At 43.8% G+C, this 18,880-nt stretch overlaps 1 protein-coding gene across 1 annotated transcript in view; it reads left to right on the top strand.

Moving 5' to 3' along the window:
* The first annotated feature begins 8,923 nt into the window (after positions 1–8,923).
* The window catches only part of SYK (spleen associated tyrosine kinase), a 59,782-nt gene continuing 49,825 nt past the window's right edge, over positions 8,924–18,880 (top strand). Inside the window, exon 1 of the mRNA XM_066615001.1 lies at positions 8,924–9,036. The gene's annotated coding sequence lies outside the window, so the exon portion shown is untranslated. The remainder of the gene's footprint in view (positions 9,037–18,880) is intronic.

Below are 18,880 nucleotides of genomic sequence, written 5' to 3'. Positions count from 1 at the left end.
TGGTTCTCAGAACAATCAGTCTCATAGGTCAGTCTGGAGTTAAAGAAATCCACTTTTTGTTCCATAAGGCAGTTGTTAGCTACAAGATAAGGCAGACCTTAGCTACGCCACTGGTCTGGGGTTTAAGGTAGTACTGTAAACCCTGTATAGCATTGGGCTGTTGATTTCTGAAGAACTTGCCAATGTAATGTGAATTATCTCGCTTATCAGCTGTCTCTCCCCCATCTCTTAAGATAAAGTATTTATTTATTGCACCTGGCTAAGTTTGCTGCATCTGCAACCCTTTCCCTTTAAATCTCCTGCTGTAGTGTCTCCTGGCCACTCCCTCTCTCCTGTGGTCCTTCCTAGTCAGGGTAAAGGAGGGTGAACTCCTACCATGAACTCACTAGGTCAGTGTTCTGTCTCCTGACAATGACCACCACAACTAAGTAGTTAGTAGCTTTGAAACTCACATTGCCCAGTCAACTAATTTGAAGAGTTCCCTTTGGAACTCTTCACAGTTTTCTTGCCAATTTAAAAGTTTTGCTGGGGCAGGTTGTGTTTTTTTAATATATATAATGATGTTGCATTTTAACATAGTAAAGAGACCTATCCTCTCATTCTGTGAAAACTGCCATGCACACTGATGGCACTAGATAAATAATGAAATAAATAATAATAACCTAATAATAACCTTAGTAACATTGGTGCCTATACAAACAAGACAACTAGCAGTGGCACCAGAAGGGAAGTTGTGAATCATCCCTAAGTTAAAAAAAACAACAAAATAAAACCAGTACCAATACAGATCTTTGCTACTTCACATGTGTAGAGTGCTTTCTGAGATTGCAAAACATTTCACATGTATAATCTTGATGGAATTCTCATAGCAATGCTGCAGAGTAAGAGCCCAATCCTATCCAACTTTCCAGCTCTGGTGTAGATACAATGGAGACCCGTGGTAAGGGAACACATGTTCCCATACCTTGAGGAGGTCCAAATGACTGCCCTCCACTGCAGGATGCAGCCCACACCCCACTGGCACAACTACACCAGCACTGGAAAGTTCGATAGGATTGGGCTCTAAGTGTTATCCCCATACTGCAGTGGAGGCTGAGAGGGCATGACTTGCCTATGGTCCCTTACCAAGTTCATGGCAGAAGCAAAACTCAGCCAAGGAGAATCCTGATTTACAGCTCGGTTTTTAGCCACTGCACTATATCACACCCACTCAACTCAGTGTTCTTTTTGCTTTGTGAATATTGTTAATTTATGCCTCTCATTTGTTTCTTGTATTTTGTTTGTGGTTCCAAGTCATATATCTTTATCTTACAGCCAGGGCTGGTGTCCTGATGCCTGAGGCAGCATGCCAAATGCTGCCTTCTTACCTGATGATGTGCCAACCTCTGTCCCCCCCCCCAATACTCTAGCTCAGCACTCCCCTCCATCCACAAAATGGTGTCACTAGGGAGTGCTGGCTGCACCGGGTGACGCGCACAGGAGGGGGGGTGACACCACAAGTTTTTTAAATCTTGGTATTCTCAAATAATACCATCCTGTTATATATCGTTCGATGTGTAATTTCATGGAGAATGCAATGAAACAAATCTTGCTGAAAGATATCTCTTCTATCAAAAGTTATAGCCAAAAAACAAGTGGGGTGGGGCAATGGCGCATCACCATGCCCATTGCCCCAGGCATTGCCCCACCCACTGCAACATAGGGGTGATGTGCTGGCTTTCTGTACCAAGTGACACAAACCCTAGGAACACCACTTATTTCTTCTTCCTCTCAGTGCAACTTTTTCTAATTTAGGCAGGAAGAAGAGCAGTGAAGACAAGTAAATGGACAGAGATGGGGGTGCCCCCCCCCACAATCTGCTACCTGAAACAACTGCTTCAGTTGGCCGCATGGATGAGCCAACCCTGCCTTCAGCTACTCATTTTTCATGAGAGTTTCTGGTGACAAACTTTCTTCAAAACATTTGTTTCCCCTTTTGAAGAGGACTTCCTCTTATTTCATGCGCATTGTCACCTCTTATATCTCTTATTATGACACATAAGCAAGAATTTTAAACAGAATTACATATTATTGTTACTATTATTCATTTATTTTATTTATTTAAAGGATTTCTATACCGCTTTTCTAAAAACCAAAAGCGGTGTACAACAAGACATAAACACATAGAGATAAAAACGTCTGGATAAAATATTAAAATAAAGATCATAAAAAACCACTTCATAAAAACCACTTTAAAAAATAAAAATAAAAGCAGATTGGCATATAAAATAATGTAAAGCGGCATAAAAGTTGAGAAGGGTTCCTAGGGAGTACCTCCCTCCCCAAAGGCCAGGCAAAACAAATAGGTCTTCAAACCCTGCTGGAAACCATATACTGAGGAGGCTGCCCTCAGATCTTCTGGCACCTGGTTCCAGAGGTGTGATGCCACAACAGAGAATATTATTATTACTATTATTATATTATTATTAAGAATATTTATATACCACTTTTAAACATTAAACAGTAACATTAATGTAATTTTTTTGTATGATGGTAGGGGGTGAATGACATGCATCAGGCCGAAGAAATCTAAGCATAGCCTCTTAATGCAAGACAGTGCTCATAGCAGCATCCTAAAAGGGGCCATGGCTCAGATAGTATATGTTTTGCATGCAGAAGGTCCCAGGTCAATCCTTGGCATCTCTAGGTAGGGCAGAGAAAAATTCCTGTTGGAAAGCAGATGCCACTGTCACTGATACGGGCAACACAATCCTAACTTCCTCTGGAACAGGCAGCCAGCAAGCCTGCACTGCATCCAGCATGCATTTCGGGCTAGCTGTGGGTTGGCTCCAGGCAAGGAGAAATAATTCCCTTATGCCTGGTAGAGCCTGATAGGGCCCAGCGTGTCTACTTAGATCTGTGCCAACTAAAGAGGTGACAAATCCAAGCTGCCTGGAACTTCCCCACACTGCCCAGGAAAGGGCTAAGGTCTGGCATTAGAAGTCAGCAAAAATGTGCCTTATGGCACATTTGCAGCAGTCCCGGGTGCTGGCCCAAGGGTGCATTGGGTTTGCACCCTGAGCTGAATGGACTAGCAGTTTGACTTGCTATAAGACAACTGCCTATTTAAGAAGACATTTGATGTTGTATCTCATTCTCAAAATCTTGGTGTTCACCTTCTGTTTCATGAATGTCTTCTTGTTGGGTCTTTGGTATTTAATCTAGTCTTCCCTTGATTTTTCTGAATGCATGACTGAGTATAATTCAGAGTGACATGACCATCATTTGCAATGCTAGGTTAAACTGCATAAAACCATTTGTGCCTCTAGGTTGGGAACCGTAAGGTTCTGAAATCACCAGTCAACTTAACACAGACATCCCAATAGCCTCGCTCACTTCAGGGCATGAATGCTGCTAGCAGATCCATCTTTGACTGTTGAGTGAGGCTATAAAGATAATAGGCTGGCTTCTGGTGTTCCAAAAGCTGTTAAACAAAGGGTATGTGGCAGGAGAGGCAGAAAATGGACATGATGTTGTTGCTGAACTTATTTATCACATTTGTATTCCATTTTTCTTCTATGGTGGGACTTGTGGTGTAATTGTACATGCTAAGTACTGTACATGTTGCACTTGTTAATATTTAGTGAAGGTCTTTTGCATATGGACAAAGTAAGGCTGTATAGGTCTATAGACAGTCTGAGCTACAGCTACAGAATATTCCACAAAGAGAAAGGTTGGACTATTTTGGGCATGTGCTAGGAGCCACAACTTTCATAGGACCCCAGTTGCCCTCTCCTTTTTCAAGTTTGCTTTTCATTCCCTCTGACCAAATGGCTGCAGTCCTGCCAGTTAACCACAGGGTGGTGCTTGTCTGTAATTTCCCTCCCTGCTGTAGCCTCATCAATAAAGCATGGTGAGGTGGATGCCTCTGGTGGTAGATTCAGGGCCACTTATGGTTGTGCACTGCACAAAGGCACCATTCACTTCGGAAAGAGGGAGAATGCTGATGGAATGTCACTTCTGGTGGGGAAGGGGTACATTTTTGAATTTGCTCAAAGGTGCCATATGGGCAGTCCTGGGGGGATTGGCATAGTCGAGTGGTTCCCAAACTGGTGGGCCACAACCCACCAGCCAGGACCCCTTAAGACGTGGGGTGGGGGGATGGCAGCAATGTGATCGCCGGGATTGCACTGATGCTGGTGATTGAAGGGGTGTATTTTACTTACCGGTGAGCATAGGCCTCCAGGGGAGGACGTATGGGGAGCCCGCAGATGCTTCTGCAGGACTCCCTAAGCTCCTAAAAAGCTAAAATGCTATCAGAACCCACCTCCAATTTGTACAGAGGTGTCCACGATGCTCCACACACACACACACACACAGAGGCTGGCACTTGCTTCAGTAAGTAAAAGATCCCCCTTCTGTCCCTGGCAGTGGCATGATCCTAGGAATAGCATTGCTGCTATTGCCCAACCCCCACAAAGACTTACTGTGGTTCCAAAGTCCAAGTCGAACTTTGGGAAACATTGGCAAAGTCAGTGTTCCACTTTGCTGCCCCCATTATGGAAGCCCCCACAATGCTGCTGCCACGGGTGCTGCTCCACTGAGAGTAGTGATGGTAGCAGCAGCTACCACTGCTGGACAAAATAGGGTGATCCTCCTCTTTGTGCCCCACTTTTCTCTTATTTAGTAGCAGCTTCTTTTGTTGCTGCTTTCATCACTGCAGCCTCTTCCAGATGAGTAGCATAGCTGTCACTGCTGCCTGCCTCCTCCCCTATGAGGACCTCATTGGATATTGGGCAGTAAGAGCTACTCTGCATGAATCCTGCACCTGCCTGCTGCCTTCACTGTCATGAATGCACTGCCTCATTACCAGAGGTGCCCTGAGGGTGCATTGCACCCAGTGCAGTAAGGCTTGAACCACTGAGGCTTGAACATGGGGCATCCTGCACCAACCGCACCCCCATTGTGACAGCATTGCCCATGCCCCAACAGAGTTTGCTACTGTGCTCTCCATTTCTGTCAAAGGAGCAGCAGTGCCAGCAGCAGAACAAGAGGGGACGACCTTCTTCCTCCCAGCCCTGTCTGTCATATCCCTGTTGCCTGGTGGTGGCAGCTCTTACTGGTGCTGCCAATACCGCTTCTGCTCCATCCAAAAGACTAACAACATAGGAGCCACGGTTGCCTGGTAAGGTGACATCCTTTTCTGCTTCCAGGGCCTCATTGGATCGTTGAGATTGGTGGAGTGGTGGGAGATGCCCTACTCGCACCGTGTGCTGGTCCACCACCTCCATTGGCTGCCAGTGTCTAGGCTGATCTCAGCTCACCTCGGCTGGTACCTCTGTCTCAGGCTAGCAGCAGAAGCTGCAGTCACTGCAGCTGCTTGTTCTGCAGACTCTGCGGAAGTGAAGGGGATCTCAGTTCCTGCATTCTGCCAACCCCAAACCAACAGGTACAGCATTTTTGGAGCCACCAGAGCCTGAAGAGTAAGCAGGAACAGAGGTGGCAGTAGCTCTCTGATTGCTATGCCCTGGTGGTTCTGCAGCTGCTGCTACTTCCTTTTCCCACTAGCTCCCCTGGGCCTGAATGGGAAATGGGAACTGGACTCTTGTTTTCTGTCTCTATCTAGTTGGCACTTTTTCTATGCTCTGGAGCTAATTTCTCTTCCTCAAGATCGAGTTCCAAATTTGGAAAGATCTCAGGTTCAAGTGAGCTCATGTCAGGAAGACAGCTCATTTATATGCTAATTTATATGCCGGAGGCCTCCGCACATGAGCCAACGGCTCACCTAGGCCACACTAGAGCATGTAAGATGGTAGCAGAGCAGGGTCATGGGGAGTTTGTGGAAGGATCAGGAGGACTGGGGTGGGAAGCAGGGCAGGCAGGGCCAGTTCAGGGATGGGAAGGGTGGCAGAAATCCCCTGCCAATGGAGCCATGCCACGAGAGCACGTCCTGCATCTTGCAGGGGGCGGTCCCAGAGGTCTCCAAGGGACATTTGTTCCCTTGCCCAGGGGTAAGTGTCTACTGCCTAGATGAGTCTACTTGGACTTGCACTAGTGACTTAGTGCAAGTCCGAATAGACCCAGGAAGGTGGATCAAGGCCAGTAAGGATAATGGGTGATAGTATAACAGTGGCACTCTGCTGTCAACACCAACCCCTTCCAGGACTTGATCCATCTTCCTCCCTGCCCAGGACTCTATCCTGTTCTACTTCCTCCCTACCTCATTCTGCCCACCCTTGTGTCCTGCTAGCCCCCCATGCTGACTTACCCACATTGGGGCTTGAGGGAAGGCTACTGGCATGGGGCCATGGCTGCTCACCACTTGCAGCAGTTGCCCAGCTGTGCAAAATGCCATGTACCACTGTTTGCAACAGCCATAAAGCATCCTGCGCTGCTGGTACACAAGTTCTGGTGGTGTTGCATGCCCATGTGATTGGGCTGCAAGTATATTAAGGGGTGAAGCATGCAAGCAAAATTAACGGGAATTCTAGGCATATCTCCTCAAAAATAAGTTCCATTGTATTCAATGGTACTTACTCCTAGGAAAATGTGTATAGGATTGCAGCCTCAGATTACGAACTACAGTGTTAGATTTTCAGTTGAGCTGATCCAGCTTTACTGATTCAAATTTTTGGGGTCAGTTTAAATATTTCATGACTTACTCGTACTTTTGATATATTTCAGGCAATTTGTGTGGGGAACAGATGTAGTGCACTGTAGTGCACATGCTTTGCACATGGAAGGTCCCAGGCTCATCTATCAGAGCAAAGAAAAGAGGCCTTAGAGAATTGCAAGCAGCCAGCCTCAACAATGCTGAATTAGATGGATCAATGCTTCAGTTCTGTAAAAGGCAGCATTCTATGTGGTTTATCAAAGTATCATGTGAGTCCAATACAGAGAAGAAAGTTCATTGTTATATACTGTACTTGGTTTTATGTATTGTATCTTACTTGGTATGTATGAAAACACAGTTTTTATATATTACGGATTAATAAAGAGACTAAACAATCAAAAGCTGGCAGGTGATAGCTCTACCTACAGGGAAATTTGGAAATGGCAGATGACACCTTGTTCTTTTGTAATCTACTAAGTTTTTTTTTTTCCCCACTGTCACACCTTTATGCAGAAGGAGTGGCTGGGAATCCCGTGGTATTCTGGGAATTAGTTTCAGCTGAAATAGCTTCTTGGCATTCACTCCTACCTCTCCCTAAGTAGCCCTGGGCAGGTAGCAACGGCAGGAGACATGTAAACAATTACAGTACACAACTAATGTGGCTAATGCTAAGAGCCTTCTTTTAAATTTTTTCTTTCTTTTTTTTTTCTTTTTGAGCTGCCCTGATCTCAGAATTTGCAGCAATCGGTTGTTACACTGTATGCACTTATTTCCAGCTCATGGGTCTCCCCTGCCCCCACAAACAGGGCATGTGCTGGTGCTGGCACAAGGTATAAACCAGCCCTTTGTTATATGCATGGAAGTCCACAGTAATGCTGCTGGTCACATCCAAACATTGGGTGCACTCAAGGGTTTCTTGGGCATGCCTACCATTTCTCTGCTTTAAACAGCAGATCTCTATGCCACATTACAAACTGCTTCTGAATCAGTACAATCCAGATCATCAACATACATTATGTGACTGGACTGACCACAGAGGTTGGCAGGAAATCCTTCAGGCTCATGTATGAACCAACTGCAAAGTGCATTCAGTCATCTAATAATACTGCCACCCAAAATAATAATAATAATAATGTTGGGGTATGGCATATATGTTCAAAATCAAGTCTTTCAAAAGGCAGTAGGGGGTGGTCGCCTTTTCTCTTGGAAGCAGCGGCATAGCTGGGGGGGCAATGCACTAAGTCTTGCAGGCACTTGAATGCGCCCTGCAAGTGGCCCCTCCCCTCCCCTCCTCTCTGCTTCCACCACCCTGAATGGCTCTGAAGGGGAGAGGGGAGGCAGCTTACACAGCACATTTAGGTGACTGCAAGACTTAGGGCCCAATCCTATCCAGTTTTCCAGTGCCAGTGCAGCTGTGCCAATGGGGCATGCACTGCATCCTGTGGAGGGGATGCAGTCACAGAGGACTAGTCAAGGTAAGGGAACTTTGGGGCTGCACTGGTGCTGGAAAGCTGAATAGGACTGGGCCCTTAGTGCTTTGCCAGGGTGACCAGATACAACGGAGGACACAGTGCCTGTTCCTTTAACCATTGTATAGAAGAAGGAATTTTGGCTGGTGCAGCTTTTAAAACCCTTCCATGCTGAGCTGCACCTGTCAACATTCCCGCTTCCATCCAATGGTTAAAGGCACAGGCGCCCTGTCCTCCCCCCCTGTGCTTTGCCCCTCCAGCTACGCCACTGCCCGGAGGGCTCCTGCACCCGAAGGGCAGAAGATCGACAGGCGCGGTGGTGCCCTGCTCGAAATGCGAGGGACGGCGAGATCGCGTCCTGGACTGCACAGGTCCAGCTGTGCGCTGATGCGCAAGCGAGCCTTGAAGCACGTGGGTGTGTCGGGCTCACTCGCCGGCACCCGGCGGATTCCTGCTGCTCGGGCAGCCGTGAGCAGGCGGAGGCTCCGTGCCAGGAGGAAAGACCTGAACTCTGCTCGAGGGGGAAACCCACGGAGCGAGTCATGCAGTTGCCCAGGCTTGGCAGCAGCCCGTGGAGCGCCTTGCGACAGACGTGCCTCGCCCTTTCCAGGGAGCTCTCCTGGGGCCCGGCCCCGCGGCTTGCCCCGGCCCCGCAGCCCTGCGCCGTCGCTCCCCCGCCGCAGCCCGAGCAGCTCTTAAGCAAATGAAGGCAGATGCGCCTCTGCCCGACGAGGAAGTGGTGCTGAGCTGAAACTCCGCGCTGAGGAAATCGCTGCGGGACCAAATGAGGAAGCGAGCGCGCCACTCGGCCTGAACGGACTTCGGAGGGGCCCAGCAGGCGTGGCCGGGGGCAGAAGGGCTTCCCGGAGGCGCAGCTTGGGGAGCGGAGGCGCCCTGCCCTGCTGCCGTCCCCCCTTCCCGCCTGGGAAGCGCAGGGCTCGCCAGGAGAGGGACCCCGGAGAGCTTTCCGCGCAGGTAGGGGAAGCCGCCGCAGCCCTGGGAGGGGCGGAGACCAAAGGGGCTCGGGAAATGCCCCCTCCCACCGTCCCTTGGACGGCTGAGGCCGAGGATTCTGGGGTGGAGAGGCGGGCGGGTGCGCGCGCATGTCACCAGAGCGCTTCTCAGGTGGAAGGCATCCTGACAAGCCTGTCCAGTTATCCGTGCCTGGGTGTGCAATGCATCCTGGGGCAGTCACAGAGGCCTCTCCTCAAGGTGTGGGAACAGTTGTGCCCTGACCTCGGGGCTGCACTTCAGTTGCGCTGGTGCTGGAAAGTGGGCCCTCTCTGGCCAAGAGGGAGCCAGCAGAGCTGGGTTGGCTCCCCAGTGGCAAAGCCTGTAGGGAGTGGCACGGGGTGGCAGAGAGGAGGTGGGGAAGGGTACCCAAGTGGAGTCCTCTTGCTCTGGGTTGCTCAAGTTTTTCTCACTTTGGCCACTCTTGTGCAACTTTCTGGCAAGTCAGGTGCCACTTTCCAGCTGGGAAGAATAAAATGCTTCCCTTGTCTCCTGCCTGCATGTCCCACAGGCCAAGAGCCTGGCCAGAAAACAAGGGAGAGCAAATGGAAGGGAGGAGCAAGACAGATGCCTTGCCCTTCCTGAAATACAACGTGCACTTCAGCCTTCTTTTTTGCTTCTTCGATGAACAGAGAAGAACGTAATTTTTGCGAAGCTGATCGCGTTTGACATGCTTTGAGATAGTTTGAGATCCTGATCACGTTCATGTCCTGCCCTTCCACCAAATGAGCTCAAGGAATATTGCATGAGGCTGACCCTTTCAATCCTCACAATAAGTTCTTCTAGGTGGGTTAAGTGGGGAGAGAGTGATTTACTGAAAGCCAGCCCGGCCTCCCGACCCTAGTTAGAGTATGCACCGTGCCAGAGTTTGCTTCCAGATTGAGCAATCAAGCCACCTTCAGCATTTCAGAAAATAGCATTTGTCACATTCTGACTGTGGAGTGCCCTCTACCCTTTTGTTGTTATATTAAATTAAGAATAAACCTGAAGGTGAAATTTCTAGATGGGGATCACTCTTGAATTTGGTATCCTTGGAAAGAATGTCAAAATGCTTTCTCCATCATTCAACCTAAAATAATACTAAGTTATCAAATAACACATTATGGCTATTCATTTGTCTCTTGCCTAATCTCTGGTTGTTCCTCTTCCGAATGTTCTTTTTGAAATTCCCTAGAAAACAATCTCAATTACAAAATACTTGAAAGGATTTTATTATCTACAGGTTTTGGTTCCAAATCTGCAAATTCTTCATCTGGAAAATTTTTTCCCATTTAGAAATATTAGGTCAATACTTTAAAAGGCTACTACTTTAATACGTAGGTTATTACTTCATTTTAAAATTAAAAAAATGAGAAGGGAAAGAAAATATTGAGTGTGCTGGGAAAAAACCCCAAATTTTCTGTATATCACAGTTTTGAGATGGAGAGCAGCAGGTGTTGTACAGACACAATTAGTTGTGCTTAGTGCAAAACAGATTTTAAGTTTCACTTTTGGAACAAAGACATATAATGACTGTTCTCCCTTTTGAAACAGTTTATATTCTCTTTAGGTGCTCCATTTGAATTTGTCATAGTGACTGAGATCCATGTCTACATTATAGCAAACTGTTGTGTTACATCCATGTACTACAGTATATGTAGTTTGCTGATGACTATATGCCATCATTAATATTCTTTTCAGTGTTTGTGTTATCAAAATTTATGTAGTATGAAACTGAATGTGATTTACATCTTTAGAACGTCATTTTAGATTCAAGTTCCAGACTTGTTTAAATGGCACAGACTGACTGGTACTAAAATAATACTCTTATTGAGTATTATTGGTACTCATGAATGGTACTAAAATAAACAACAAATCCTAAAGTAGGAGTTTCTTAACTTCTGAAACAATACACAATTAACATAGTATTAATGCAGCACTTTGTTGTTATTATTTATATGGTACTATCAAAGTACATGACACTACATAGGGTGAAAAGACATGCCTCAGTTGAGAGACTTACATGTCAATAGTTCTCAAACTTTTAGCACTGGGATCCACTTTTTAGAATGAGAATCTGTCAGGACCCACCTGAAGTAATGTCATGACCAGAGTGGCATCATCTAGCAGGAAAATTTTTAATAATTCTAGGCTGTAATCCTACACACACTTACCTAGGAGTAAGTTCTGTTTACTATTGTTGTTAAACGCATATCCGTAGTAGCGTGTTAAAAATACAGATCTGTAACATTTCTCCAAATGCAGTCACTTACCATGGTAGCCTCAAATCTAATATATTAAAAATAAAATATTGAAATGAATGGTGATCCACCTGAAATTGGGTCATGATCCACTAGTGCCAACCCACCTTGTCTGGGCTCACAGTTTGAAAAACACTGGTCGGTAAATTTACAAATGAAACCAGAAGCTTTTTTGTTGAGAACAGTGAATGATTCTATTCAGAAAGACAATGAAATTATGTTTTATATACATATGACAACTACTGCAAGAATATTATATGCCAAATACTGAAAAGTTCCAGAGATACCTGCACGGAGGAATGGTGGCTAAAGGTATTGGATCTGGCAGAAATGGATAAACTTACAATTTTTCATAAAGACAAGTCAGTAAAAATTTTTATGGACAATTGGAAACCATTCATGGACTTCTTGTGCATCGAGGGGAAAATGGGCCAAATAATCTATGGATTTGAGGAGTAGATAAGGGTTTTAATTTGTTCTCATTTTTCTTTGATGTTGAAAATGTGCTTTTGAATAAGTAATAGACAGTTTCAGTTAGGATAGTTAATATGTTGTATGATTTTGTAGTAGAAGAATGAAATGTAGATCAAGATCTCTGCACTTGCCACACAACTTGCAATATCTTTTCTTTTTAATTTTAATTTTTTATTTGTTTTTAATAAAAAGGGGGAAAAGAAAAATACTGGTCTAGGCATTGACACAAGGGAGACAGTGGGGGGAGAGGATCAGGACAGAGGTGGGTTAACCAGGGAAAGCATATGTTATTGTTTCAGTAGCATGTACTTAAACGTAGTTACAATAGAAAATGGGGACTTAAGGCATGGTATTCCCCAGTTGTGATTCTTTTAGCAAATGTAAAATTCTGGCTCATTCTGTAAATTTGACACTTCTTTAATCATACCTGAAACTTTCCAATTGCAAATAACTTTTTTAAAAACATTTTTTACACATTTGTGATTTGTGTTGGAGAAATAAACAAGGTAATTCAAACAGACACTTATTTCTTCAGGTAGTAATCCTAGAACAGCTCTAACAATGAAAGCATTTGTGCATTGTGTGCAGTTATTAATATTAAGAATGTTTATATCTGAAAAGTTCACAAAGCAGTTTACAGAGAAAATTTAAATTGTCTTCTGTCCCACAATCTTAAAAAGATGCAGAAGAAACACTGGATAAGACATTAGACTGGAGTGAATAGGAACAGTTACTCTCCCCCTACGAAATATAAGAGGAGCACCATTTGAAAATGTGCCACTTTGCCCAGTTAGTGGTTCTGGTTAGAGATAATATCCTAATACATATCAGTGGAGCCACACACACATACTTACAGCACAATCCCATTGTGCCTCTGTGCTGGTGGAGCAAGTGCTTTCCAACTGAAAGTTGCAACAGTGTGGAAGTTGGCAGTGCTAGTTGGAAGGCATGCACTGTCCTGCTGGCACCAGTGCAGACCTCCATGCCCTTTGGAGCAGGTAAGCTCCATGCTGCAGTAGAGGGGCAGGGCGGGTCCCAGCAGCCCTAGCATGTGCTGTATCATATCTCCTTTCCCAGGCCAGATCTGTTGGCATGAATCCACTTGAATGTGCGCCAGTGATTTAGCAGGTGAGGTTTGAGTAGACCAAGTGTTGTGGCTGGGGCTTTCCCCAGGGCAAGGGGACAAATGCCCCCTTACCTTGAAGAGACCTCCAGACTGCAAAATTCCCCTGTGAGATACTGTGCAAATTGCTCTGGTCCTTTGTTCTACTACAAAATCGTACAACATATTAACTATCCTAACTGAAACAGTCTATTAGGTATTCAAAAGTACATTTTCAACACCAAAAAAAAATGAGAAATAAAAATTAAATCCCTTATCCCTTAAATTCCTGCTGCATCGGTGCAGGGAAATTTCATTAGGATTGGGCTACCTGTGTACCTTGGGTGAGCATTAGAGTGAAGATGCACACTGACACTGTGTATGATTTCCAGTCCTGCAAAGGAGCTGGGTGCGGCAGTGTGTTTCTGCAAGCAGATCTTTCTTTCTGAGTCAGGATGAATGTATGAAGGACACTGACAAACACTGAAAACTGACACTGAAAGCAGAAGAGGTTCTCTTTGTGGAAACCTTGAAAGTATGGTCAGACTAGAAAGAAGAGAACAATCTGAGGACAGTATCATGGACATCTAAGGTATAAAGAGAGCTAAGAGAGAATGAAGCAAGTATGTCAAATGCAGTAGAGCGATCAGGAAAGATGAGGACAGTTTAGAAACCTTTCAGTTTGGCAGCAAGAACATTATTGGTGATTTTTGTTAGAGCCGTTTTAGAAAGTGCAGAAGACAGAAACTAGATTGGAGGTGTTGAAGAATGGAGTTGGAGAAGAGAAAAGCAGTACTTGAGGCAGCAGAAGTATGCAGTGTGCTTCAGGAATTTGGAGGCTAAGGTGGAAGGGAGACCAGGCAATAGTTGGAGATGGAGGGAGGGTCCAAAGATAGTTTCTTTAGAATGGGGGAAACATTGGTATTTTTTGAGGGAAGCGCATGCAGTTTGAATGCAGAGGAGAGAGACAGGTTGCTCATGAGGTGCAGAAAAAACTCAGGTGATGGTGGGAGGGAGGAGGAGGATGGAGTCTACAGACAGGCAGGCACAACTACTTTCAGGTTCATGTACTTAGAGGGGAGTTAGGTTCTAGGTAGCTGTTTGTACATTGACATGAAGGCCTGAGCAGCAAAGCCTAGCCCTAGATGAAGACCAGGTGATTCTGGTAAGACATATGTAAAGTGGTCTTGTCATAGCTGTGTGTGTATGTGTGTTACTTCTATTGGCAAAGATTGCATTGTTGTTTAGCAGTTGCTAGCAAAACTGAAGTGAAAGCTTAGCAAGATTGGAAAATCTTTTCTTGATACACTTTGACTGGAAGTGGGAAGTAGTACTTCTCTTACATAATTGTGTTGTTTTGCTTTGAGTTGTCTTTGCTTTAGTGCCTTGATCCATATCTCATCGAAGTTGCGCTCTCTCTCTCTCTCTCTCTCTCTCTCTCTCTCTCTCTCTCTCTCTTGTGTTTCAAAGAAAAAAAAAGAAATAAAACAGCACTGCAGACAAGTAGGTACTGGATTCCTGAAAAATACTGTCAGATTAGATAATAGTAATATTACCTAAATAATTGAAACAAAGAACACTTAAATTTTTATGTTGTGTTTCAGTTTCTGTGGTAACACAGTTATTATTTAAATACAAACAGAGGTGGTGACCATTTGGAGAATGGGGAGTCTCCATTTGGGGTGGGGGGATTCTCAGCAGAGAGGCTGACACCAGAGAAGTAAAGAGAGATGCACAGCCTAAATGTTGTCTTCCATATTAAGACCAAATGGTGTTAAGGTCTTTAGTTTATATGTTCAGAAAATTATCCTATTTCCAGTCCTCCAGGTTTTAATGGTTTTTCCTAAGGAAATGTCAGGAAATTAGAGAAGCTGTGGCCATCAGGTCACACAGACTTGACCACAGTGACCCATGCCCTAGTGACATCTAGATTAGACTACTGTAACACACTCAGAACCCAATCCTATCCAACTTTCCAGCACTGGCGCAGCCACAATGCAGCCTTGAGGTAAGGGAACAAGTGTTTCCATGCCTTGAAGGAGCCTCTGTGAGTGCCCCAGCACCACAGGATGCAGCACATGCCCCATTGGCACGGCTGCACTGGCACTGGAAAATTGGATAGGATTGGGCCCTCAATGTGGAGCTACCTCTGACTTCAAGGGCCTCAAGACCTTTTTATTCAGGAAAGCGTTTGACTGACACTGTGGGCTGACGTTTTTAAGAAGATGGATTTTAATCGTTGCGTGATTCTGATTGTTCTAATGTTTTAACTGTTTTTATACTTAACATTTTAGTATTGTTTTAATTTATTGTAAGCTGCCTGCTTTTATTTTGTAAGCTGCCTTGAATTCCCTTGAATCTGGGAGAAAGGTGAGATATAAATGCAGGTGTACTCTGGTAACCATGGGGGTTCCTTCCTGGAGCCCCCTGCAGTTAACTGTAACTGCGGATACCCAGGGATGCCCCCAAGCCTTCTAACCAAAAGTGATGTTTTTTGCTCTTATAAGACATTCTGCAGCCCGGGAAAGCCCTCCAGGGGTCTCAGAATGCCTTGTAGAGGCAGTCTAAAACAGTTTTATTTTTTTCAGGGATTTTAGTATTATCCAAAAATTAAAAATTGGTGAAAGTGGTGTTTTGTGTTTTTATTCCAAATTAAAATCAATTTTGTAAGGTGTAATCACTGCCATATATGTGTTAAATGTGTGTAATTTCATTTTTACTGTTTTAGACTGCCCTCATAAGGCATAAAAAGGCATTTCAAAAAGGCACTTTTCCTACTTTAGATATTATAGATAAAGAAAATGTTGTGTATTTAGTTATGATATTAACTGCAGCGAGGATTTTATATGCTAGATACTGGAAGGATTCTAAAATTCCAATGAAAGATGAATTAATAGAGAAAAAAATGAACATGCCGGAAATGGACAGACTTTCTGAGATTTTGGATCAACAGCAAAAGCCAACACAGACTGAGCAATGGAAATCTTTATATGCTTGGCTGAAAATGAAGTTGTAGAAATATAAGATAGGGCACTTAGGTGAATGTATTATATATCAGGCATGTCCAGCTTCGAACAGATCGTGATCTACTTTTTCTGGCCAAAAGTGAAGGTGATCTACCACCATGAAAATTAAGTTTCAACTTAGTTTCAAATTAAATTTTAACCCAATAAAGTTGGAGGATTCCCCCCCCCCATTTTAAATGAACCTTAAAGTTTTATTGAGTAATAACTTTCTTTAACTGTCTTAATAACTTTCTTTAACTTTTAATGAGTAATTTGTGTTAAATTTAGGTCGAGTATTGATCCAGGCGGATCAATTAAGATGCACAATCTTTAAAGATGCACAATCAATTAAGATGCACAATATTAAAGATGCACAATCTTTAATATTTCACTCTTGCTCATTAGTGAGACATCTGAGCCTGCATTTCATCCACCAGCTTTTTGAAGTTGGGTGAATATTGTGTGAGGGCCAGTCTCAGGGAAGCCTGGAGATGTTCATCTGTCATGTTGGAACGTTGTGTACTCTTTGTCATTTTCAGATAGGAAAACACAGATTCACACAAATAAGTCAAACCAAAACAGGAGTGTACAGCTTCACTGCATCTTCTCAAGTTGGGAAATTTGCCTCTAGGCGCTAGCTTCCAAAACGATTCTTACTCAGCATGGGTCTTGAGAAAAATGTCATTTTTAAGGGTTAATATTTCGTTTTCAAGAGGTGGCTTGTTCAATGAGTAATTTTTACTGATAGCAGCTGCAGTTTCTTTAATGTCCACATCTACTTTGAATGGGTATGACAAGTACTCCACAACTGTTCCAATTTTTGGGAAGTCACAGAATCTATTTTTGAATTCCTGGATAACAGAACATACTGTCTCATACTTCTCGTTCTGAAAAACAAAATTTGGATATTGTCCCGGATGGTCCTGCATATTAGGAAAATGATCAAAAGTGTTGTTTGCAAGGTCAGTCATCATTAGCTCAAATTTGCTCTTGTAGGATGAAACTGTACTCATTATCTTGTCAATACATTTGTTTTTACCTTGTAGTTCAAGGTTCATATCACTTAGTTTGCCTATAAAGTCAGTGAGAAATGCCACATCACATAACCACTCCTCATCTTCCAGCTCTGCTTGGTCATCTTCCCTCTTCTTCAAAAAACTTCTTATTTCATTCAGCAAATAACAAAATCTTTGCAGAAATTTGTTCCTATTTAGCCACCTTACATCTGTGTGCAAAATGATTTCCGCTGCCCCTTCATCTAGAGTAAGATTGAAAAGCCGTCTTTGAAGTGATCTTCCACAAACTGAATTTACAATTTTGAAAGTGATGTCCATGACAGTCTTTGTATTGAGTCTCTTGCTTGCCAAAACTTGCTGGTGAATGATGCAGTGATAAGAAAGGAAATCTGGGAAGTCGTCATGCTGTCTACAGAGGGCTATGAAACCATTAACCTCACCTGTCATTGCTCTTGCTCCATCAGTAGTGATGGAAACAAGTCTATGCAATGGAAGATTACACTTTGTCACAAAAGAATGGGGAGAGCTGAATATTTCCTGACCAGTAGTTCTCAGTTTTAAAGAAATCATTCCAAGTAGTTCTTCTTTAACACTGAAGTCTTCAAAAACCATCTGGATAAAGACTAGTAACTGGGCTATGTCTCTTATGTCTGTAGATTCATCCAGTTGGAATGAGAAAGCAACACAATTTGAAACTTCCTCCAACAATTGTTCAGTTGTGTCTCCACACATCTTTTCTATTCACTGCACGACGGTGTTTCTTGACCATTGTACATCTTGAATAGCAGCTATGATCTCTTTCTTATTTTTAAATCCTTCAAAAAGATTGTCAGCTGCTACAAGAAAATAATCTTTTACAAATTCCCCTTTAGTGAAAGGTTTGCATTTCTTTGTGATCAGGTTGCTGACCTTGAAGGATGCTATGGTTGCATTGACCGAATGTGACCTTGGCTTCGCCATCAACTGTTGCTGAGTAGCCAATTTCGATTTAAGTTCTTTGAGCTTCAGTTTACGAATTTCACTTTTGGGTGAAAATCAGCATCAAACTTATTGCTATGCAGAGCCTTATAATGACGTTCCAGATTACCCTTTTTGGGCAAGGATACTGGGGCGTTACAAATTAGACAACACTTGTCTTTCACCATGATGAAGAAGTAGTCCATTTCCCATTCATCATGAAAGTGGTAGGTTTTGCTCTTCTTTGGAACACTCATCTTAGTTATACTGGGTGGCTGGATGTAAAAAGGCCAAATCTGCTAAGTTAGTATAAACACTGGCTGAATCTGGTCCAAAACTGTCGCTGTCCCAAAGTATTAAAGATCAACAGGAACTGAAGACCTCTGGATGATGTGTAATACAAGGACTGGAGATGCCAAAACCACACATGCAGTTCTAAAAGTAAAAATAAGAATTCATCATACTGGCACCAATAATCAAATATTTATATTTATTTATTTATACAGATATTTATATACTACCTTTCTTTGGTCATCAGATTTCTCCTCAGACTTTATTCCAAGGCAGTTTACATAGGCAGGCTGTTCTAAACCCCCTGGGTTTAGGGCTTTTTCCAGTTGAATAGTTCTAATCTTTCATAGAACTCCTTGTTCCAGCTGGATTCCTTCGTGGTCTGGCCTCTCTCTGGCCCTTCGCCTCCCATGCTCCACTTGACGGCAACTTCTCTCTGCCACCTAGGGTCAGTTCATCAGTATATCAGCGTGTCGTCAGTTCTCGGGTACTTCCGGTTGTTTCGAACTGACAGCCTCAGATCTTCAGGCATACAAGGCGGCAGCTCTACCAACTGAGCCAGACCTCCTGCCCCCAAATACCACCAAACAATCATAAAAAAAAACTCAAACACCAGTCCAGCAAACCAGATAAAATCAAATACCGCCAAACAAGATCAAATACCACCACATGCGATTTAATAAATTCTGCACACAGTGCAGAATCAATGCAAAGGCAAGGCGA

This window comes from Tiliqua scincoides, chromosome 2, assembly GCF_035046505.1.
Source record: "Tiliqua scincoides isolate rTilSci1 chromosome 2, rTilSci1.hap2, whole genome shotgun sequence".
In the NCBI taxonomy this organism is placed as follows: Eukaryota; Metazoa; Chordata; class Lepidosauria; order Squamata; family Scincidae; genus Tiliqua; species Tiliqua scincoides.
This window is presented reverse-complemented; position numbering and strand designations above follow the sequence as displayed.